The sequence below is a fragment of the Tenrec ecaudatus genome, chromosome 8 (genome assembly GCF_050624435.1).
Source record: "Tenrec ecaudatus isolate mTenEca1 chromosome 8, mTenEca1.hap1, whole genome shotgun sequence".
Lineage (NCBI taxonomy): Eukaryota > Metazoa > Chordata > Mammalia > Afrosoricida > Tenrecidae > Tenrec > Tenrec ecaudatus.
This window is the reverse complement of record NC_134537.1, coordinates 40,598,870-40,606,325: the sequence shown is the minus strand read 5'-3', so window position 1 is coordinate 40,606,325 and position 7,456 is coordinate 40,598,870.

Sequence of the window (7,456 nt, the reverse complement as noted above, 5' to 3'; positions counted from 1 at the left end):
AGGAAGCGAGGACTTGACGCTTTTCTTTTTGATTAATTGCTGTAATATTGTCCTTCAGGCGGTTGAGGGAGTTTCGTGTTTTCGTCAGACATCATTAGGCGCCGAAGCTCTCACAGGACAACTTCGCGGCTCTGTGAATTCACCATTCTGCTAGCACTGATAGGATTCTCGTTCCCCGCCCCCCACCGCATCCCACCCCCACCCCTGTTGCACCAGAACCATTAACTCCACATTCATTTTTGTTACAAATCTTACAAAAGGGGTTGCTTCCAGTAGTCAGGTCCACATTCTGTTTTAAGGCTGTCTCTCCAGTTTTCATAAACTGTCTGGGCCCGTGACGATTGTCTCCTGTGTTGCTGTCACTCAAAGACTGGCCGAGGGTCCTAATTTCTCTTTAACCTCACCAACAATGGCAATTGCTCATTACCATTCTGAGAGCGGTGAGGTGTATCTCTCTGATGATTAATGAAGGAGCTGTGGTGACATTGTGGTTACCTGTTGGACGGCTAACTGCAAAGTCACCAGTTCAAAACTACCAGCTGCTCCATGAGGGAAAGATGAGACTTTCCAAGAGTCACAGTCGCAGAAGCCGACAGAAGTCGTTACACTCTGTCCTATGTATCCATTGACTCGATGGCAGTGAGCTTAGAGTCTGGGGGCTAATGATGCTAAGCATCGTTTCTTGAACTTGTTGGCCATTTGAATAGTCTCTTTGGTGAGGTGTCTTTTAAGTCCGTTGACACTTTTTGATTGGGTTGTTTGTCTTTTTAATGCTAAGTTGTCCAAATATTTTCTATATTTTGAATATTAGAGCCTCATTAGATATACCACTCTGAATATTTTTGCCAATCTGTAGGTTGTCTTTTCATTTTTAAAAATAAAAATAATAATTTATAAATTTTCAAGGGGGAGGGGGGTGGGGGGAGTGGGAAAGGAGGGGGGAAATGAGGAGCTGATACCAAGAGCTCAAGTAGAAAGCAGGTGTTTTGAGAATGATGATGGCAACATATGTACACATGTGATGGACACAAATGATGTATGTATGGATTGTGAAAAGAGTTATATGAGCCCCTAATAAGATGATTTTAAAAATAAAATAAAGTCCTTTGGTGGAGGGAAAAGAGTATTGATATTTTTCCCCCTCTGAGGTCCCAATGATCTGTTTTGTCTTCAGCAGCTTGTGCTTTTGTTCTGTCTGCTAATCCATTATTCAAAGCTAGGTCCCAGGGGTCCACCCAATGATTTTCTGCTAAGAGTGTTATGGTTCTAGCTCTCACGTACATTTAGCATTTGTAACTGCGCCTCGTGCCATTCCAATGTGTGAGTAGAAGTGGGAAGGGTTTGGCTAGAAGGACTCTTGAGTGGTGCCAAGGTCGGGTGTTCTTTGACTGATGTTGGTGGTTGGCATCTGCCTCTTCCAGAGTTCCCGCAGAAGGAAGGTCTGGGGCGCTTTGGAAACCACACGGAGCAAAGCTCCACTCTGACAGCTCTGGGGTCACCAGGAGTGAGTAGACTGCAGGGCAACTGTACACCCTTAAGGTCTCTGTAGACTCTTCCTGTTTCCCAGCGTCCCCTCCCAACTTAGAACAATATCTGGGGCGAGGCCTCGGGATGTGGGGCCTGGCGTCTGGGCTGGTATCTGAGCCAATCCCCCATTTGAATAAAAGGCAAAAGTGAGAAAGGAACCTTTGTCACGGTGGAAGGGAAGGGAGGGGTTTCCAAAGAAATTCTTTGGCTTGTGGGCTGCGGGGAGTAAGGGTGTAAGTGTCATGTGCTAATTCAGTGGTTCTCAGCCTTCCTCATGCTGCGACCCTTTCATACAGTTCCTCATGTGGTGGTGACCCCCCAACCATAACATTATCTTCGTTGCTACTTCATCACTGTCCTTTTACTACTGTTATGAATCGGGCGAGCCCTGTGAAAGGTGTCCGCAGGAGGCAATGCAAGTACAGTTGCTCCCAGGCTCCTGCCCCCTGCTCCAGCCAGAGCAAGGCTGAGACAGAGGCGCCAAGAGGTGCAGCACGCATGCTGGCCTCTGCTGTCCCCTGGTGGACACCCGGATCTGTGCAGTACAGGCTCAGGGAGGCTGCGATTTTGGAAGTACATTTCTGGGACTTTTCCTCTGTGGCTGCTCTGGGTGGGCTCAACCCTCCAGCCTCTTGGCTAGCAGCTGCCACCACCAGCTTGCACCATCCCCGTCCTCCTGTGGTTCCAGTGTTAGGTTTTCACACGGAAGCCTGCTTTTGTGATCCAAGTGGGTTTTTTTAAAAAAACATTTTATTAGGGGCTCATACAACTCTTACCACAATCCATACATACATCAATTGTGTAAAGCACATTTGCATATTCATTGCGCTCATCATTTTCTTTTTTTCCCCTCAATCATTTTATTGCGGGCTCATACAACTCTTATCACAATCTATATATACATCCATGTATTGAGCACATTTGTACATTTGTTGCCCTCATCATTCTCAAAACATTTGCTTTCTACTTGAGCCCTTGATATCAGCTCCTCATTAAAAAATCATTTTATTAGGGGCTCATACAACTATCACAATTCATACATACATCAATTGTGTAAAGCACATTTGTACATTCACTGCCCTCATCATTTTCAAAGCATTTGTTCTCCACTTAGGCCCTTTGCATCAGGTCCTCTTTTATCCCCCTCCCTCCCTGCTCCCCCCCTTCCTTCATGAGCCCTTGATAGTTCATAAATTATTATTTTGTCATATCTTTCCCTGTCTGACGTCTCCCTTCAACCCCTTTTCTTTTGTCCGTCCCCCAGGGAGGAGGTCACATGTAGATCCTTGTAATCGGTTCCCTCTTTCCAACCCACTCTTCCTCTACCCTCCCAGTATCGCCACTCACAACCCTGGTCCTGAAGGTATCATCTGCCCTGGGTTCCCTGTGCCTCCAGCTCCTATCTGCACCAGTGTACATCCTCTGCTCTATTCAGACTTGCAAGGTAGAATTCTGATCATGATGCGGGGGGCGGGGGGGAAGCATTTAAGAACTAGAAGAAAGCTGTATTCTTCATTGGTGCTACATCACACCCTGACTGACTTATCTCCTCCCCTAGACCCCTCTGCAAGGGGATCTCCAGTGGCCGACAAATGGGCTTTGGGTCTCCACTCTGCACGTCCCCCTTCATTCACTATGGTAAGATTTTTTGGTTCTGATGATGCCTTATACCTGATCCCTTCGACACCTCGTGATCGCACAGGCTAGTGTGCTTCTTCCATGTGGGCTTTGTTGCTTCTGAGCTAGATGGCTGCTTGTCTACCTTCAAACCTTTAAGACCCTAGACGCTATACCTTTTGATAGCTGGGCACCATCAGCTTTCTTCGCCACATTTGCTTATGCACCCGTTTGTCCTCAGCGATCGTATCATGGAGGTGTGCACCCAATGATATGATTTTTTGTTCTTTGATGCCTGATAACTGATCCCTTCAGAACCACGTGATCACACAGGCTGGTGTCTTCTGCCATGTGGGCTTTGTTGCTTCTGAGCTAGAAAAGACGCTATATCTTTTGATAGCCAGGCACTATCAGCTTTCTTCACCACACTTGCTTATTCACCCACTTTGTCTTCAGCGGTTGTGTCGGGAGAATGAGCATCATAGAATGCCAATTTAATAGAAGAAAGTATTCTTGCATTGAGAGAGTACTTGAGTGGAGGCCTAATGTCCTTCCGCCACCTTAATACTAAACCTATAAATATAGGCACATAGATCTATTTCCCCATCCTCATATATATATTGGTATATGTACATGTCTTTGTCTAGACCTCTATAAATGCCCTTTGCCTCTCAACTCTTTTCTCTATTTCTCTTGACCGTCCTCCTGTCCCACTATCATGCTCCATCCCCACTTGGGTTTCAGTAATACCTCTTCATTACATTACCCTTGATCATGCCCTACCAGGCCTGCCACACCCACCTCACCACCAAATTGGATCACTTGTTGTTCCCTAGTCCCTGGGTTTGTTAACACCACTTCCATACCCCCCACCTCCCCCTATCCCATTTGCCCCCAGAACTGTCGGTCCCGTTGTTTTTCCTCCAGCTTGTTCATCCAGTCTGTCTTATTTAGACAGACCTGTGGAGATAATAACATGCACAAAAACAAGACAGAGCAAAACCAAGCAACAATATACAACAAAACAACAACAAACCACTGACAAAGAACAAAACAAACAACAAGAAAGAAAAGCTTGTAGTTAGTTCAAGGATCATTTGTTGGCCCTTAGGAGTGTTTTCCGGTCCAGTCTGTTGGGGCACCATGCCCTGACCCCAAAGTCCACTTTCAGCATTCCCTGGGGACCTTGCCACTCCATTCCCTTGCTGTTCTGCTGCACTCCCCCAGTGTTTTGCCTCGGTGTGGTGGGGTCAGGTAGGGCACAATTCCCACACTGTGTCTCCGGTGCTGTCCCCCGCAGGGCCATGGGTCAGTGAGGGACGTCATTTCTCATAGTGGGGCTGGCCATGTGGTCCTCTCTGTGGACTGGCTGCTCTAATTGGGGTCATCGTCCTCAGGGCCTGGTGGGCCAGGATGTGCTCCACTCTCTCCTACTCCCTCTTCATCTGCTCCCATGTGCTCTGATCAGATATGTCCCTCTTCTGGAACTGCAGATTCAATGCTATCCTTTGAAATAAATTCTTCTGGGGGAAGGGGCAGGCATCCACTTACACTTGGTACTGGGGCCAGACCCCCAGACCTCTCCACTGGTTCCCTGCTCCACGCAGGAATGTTGCATTCACACCTTGCGGCACTGGGTTGAAGTCTGGTCCCTCTTTCCCTGTGAAGATAGAAACAATACCCTCCCCTTGGGTGGGTTAGCACCCCATGTTCCCCCACCCACCCCACCCCCCGCTCCACTTTTCTTCCTTATATTCATCCTTTTTTTTTTCTTTCCCCACCTCTACCATGTGCATCCCTGGATTTGATCTGGTCCCTGCCATACTAAACAGTCCTCACCCCAAAAATGTTTGTATACAGTTGCTTTTTATCTATGCCCCTACATTTCAGGTTTTACCATCTCAAAAGAGTACACACTATTTCAGGGAAGCGTGCCAAAGCCCACTGGGGCTCGCCACTGAAGAAGAGCGATCTGGTGGGACTGAGCACCCACACGTAGTGACCTGAGGTCAGAGAGACCTCAGCATTGCCCGGCAGGCCCAGGAGCAGGGTCCAAAAGGAGAAGGCAGAAGAGCTGACCATCCAACCGTTAAGGTATTTAAAACTCTGCCTGGGGAGGCATATAGGTATTTGGTTGACCTCATTGGTTGAATTAAGCCCACCTGGGCCTAGTTGGGTCCTCCCAGGTGTACTTCCCACCTGGCTTGGGGGCATGAATTAGAGCATGACCAGTTAAAGTCTTAATGGCTGACTAAGGCTACCCTGATTTTTCTTCCCAACCTCTTCTGGGGGGCCTTGTGCAGACATGGGGGGAGACAACTCCCTCTATCCCTATTCTGCTACGCAAGTACGCCCAAGCAACATCAGACACCCCCACACATAGCACAACCCAAGATACAGCTTCAAGACCAAACACAGGGACTTCATCTCTGATTCACCCCCTGCTCCTCCTCCAAGTCACTGAGATCTGGCTCCCCCTCTCCCCCACTCAGTTTAGAAACGAGGCGCCCCTGGGGCCTCCTTATCAATGCCAGAGCATTTGTTCACAGCTGTCACTTACCGCAGTGCCTCTCCTTGCCTCACTGTTCCTGCCTGCTTCTGATACGATGCCCGATGCTGGGCAGCACACACTTGCGGCTGCTGTTCACACAATGCTCAGTAACTCAGTGGACTCGCTCCTGCCTGTGGTCCCACTGCCCCCATACTGAGTTACAGTGGCCCACTTGTGCAAGCCCATGAGGCCACACTGATCTGAGAATGGGGTGACCATAACAAGCTCACCCCAAACAACCCTTCTCTCTGCCCCCCTGGCTCTCTCCTTTGTTCAGAAAACCGAGTCCCACCCTTGGCAGCATCCTCCCTGACCCAAACCCAAATCAGCTCCCACCCAATCCTTTCTAATTCCCTCGCTTGGCGACCCCAGGCGCATCAGAGTGAAACGGCTTTATCTAATTTTCAAGGCTGCTTGCGACCTTTCGGCAGCAGGCCCTCAAGCATGTCTTCTGGGATGCCCTGGGTGGGTTTGAACAGTCAAGCTTCTGGCTAGTACCCTGTTTCCCTGAAAATAAGACAGTGTCTTATATTAATTTTTGCTCCCAAAGATGCGCTAGGTCTTATTTTCAGAGGATGTCATTTTTCTATGCAGAAGAATACGGCACATACTTATTGTTTTATTAAAAGAGACCTCACACTTCCTGTCTGCTCCGGCTGTGCTGGGGCCAGCAGTGAGCTGCGCAGCAGTGCCTGCTGCTATGGTCCAGAGTCCAGAGTTACGGTAGCTTCGGGGGACTTATTTTCAGGGAGGTCTTATTTTCAGGGGATGTCTTACTTTCGGGGAAACAGGGTAGTTCAGGGTTTAACTGGGTTTACTGAGCCTAAATATCAAACAGCTATATCCTCTTGTCTCCTTCCTTGATTCACTTCCTTCCTCTTCCACCCCACTGCCTCCTCCCTCAGTCCAGTAGGCCAGAGCCGAGGCCTGAGTTCTAGTTCCACCACAATTTCTCACCCCCCCCCAAATGGTAACCAAGCAGCTTTGAAAGCCCAGACACCTCAGAATTTATTCCCAGGGGAGGTGAGGTAAATTCTTTCATCAACTGGGCTTCTGTTTCTAAAACAGATCCCTTGCCAGGGAGATTGTAGGATTAGATGAGAACAAAGCTCAAATGGTGTCATCACTGAGTGCTCTTTCCCCTGACCTTGACCTTGCTCACTGCAGTCACTCCACACAAGAATCTCCTGAAAATACCAGTTCCATCCCCTCACTTCCTCTACTCAACAACTTAAATGACCCCTAGGTCATTCACAAATGATACAGGAAACAGCAGGAAATGAGGTCCCAGAAGAATGTCAACACTTCAAATCTAGAGGTCAAACAGGGACTAGAATTCAAGGAAAATGTTATCAGAAAACACAGTGGGCATAAGTATGTCAGAAATTTAGGGAGGGGGGGGCCTTTCCTCAACCCCTGCAGTTGTGGGGGCAGGTTAGATGCTTACAGACATCCTCCCTGGCTGTTTGTCGCCAGACAACAAGGTCAGCCCCATTCAAGGGCAATGGACAGGCCCACAGTCATCCTGTAGGTGAAGTTCACACCCCACTGATAATGGTCTCTATCAGTTGAGCCAGGAAACTGGAACAGGTCAAATCGGCTCTGTGGCACCCAAAGTTAGACTGCCATCCTGTATCTAGGATCTGCTCATCTTGACACATGTGTACCCCCAATCCCTTCTCTTCCTATTGCGTGTATGTCCCTAGATCACCCCCTCATTACTGTATTACCTATAGCACAGCCCCTTCCTGTGACGTGGGT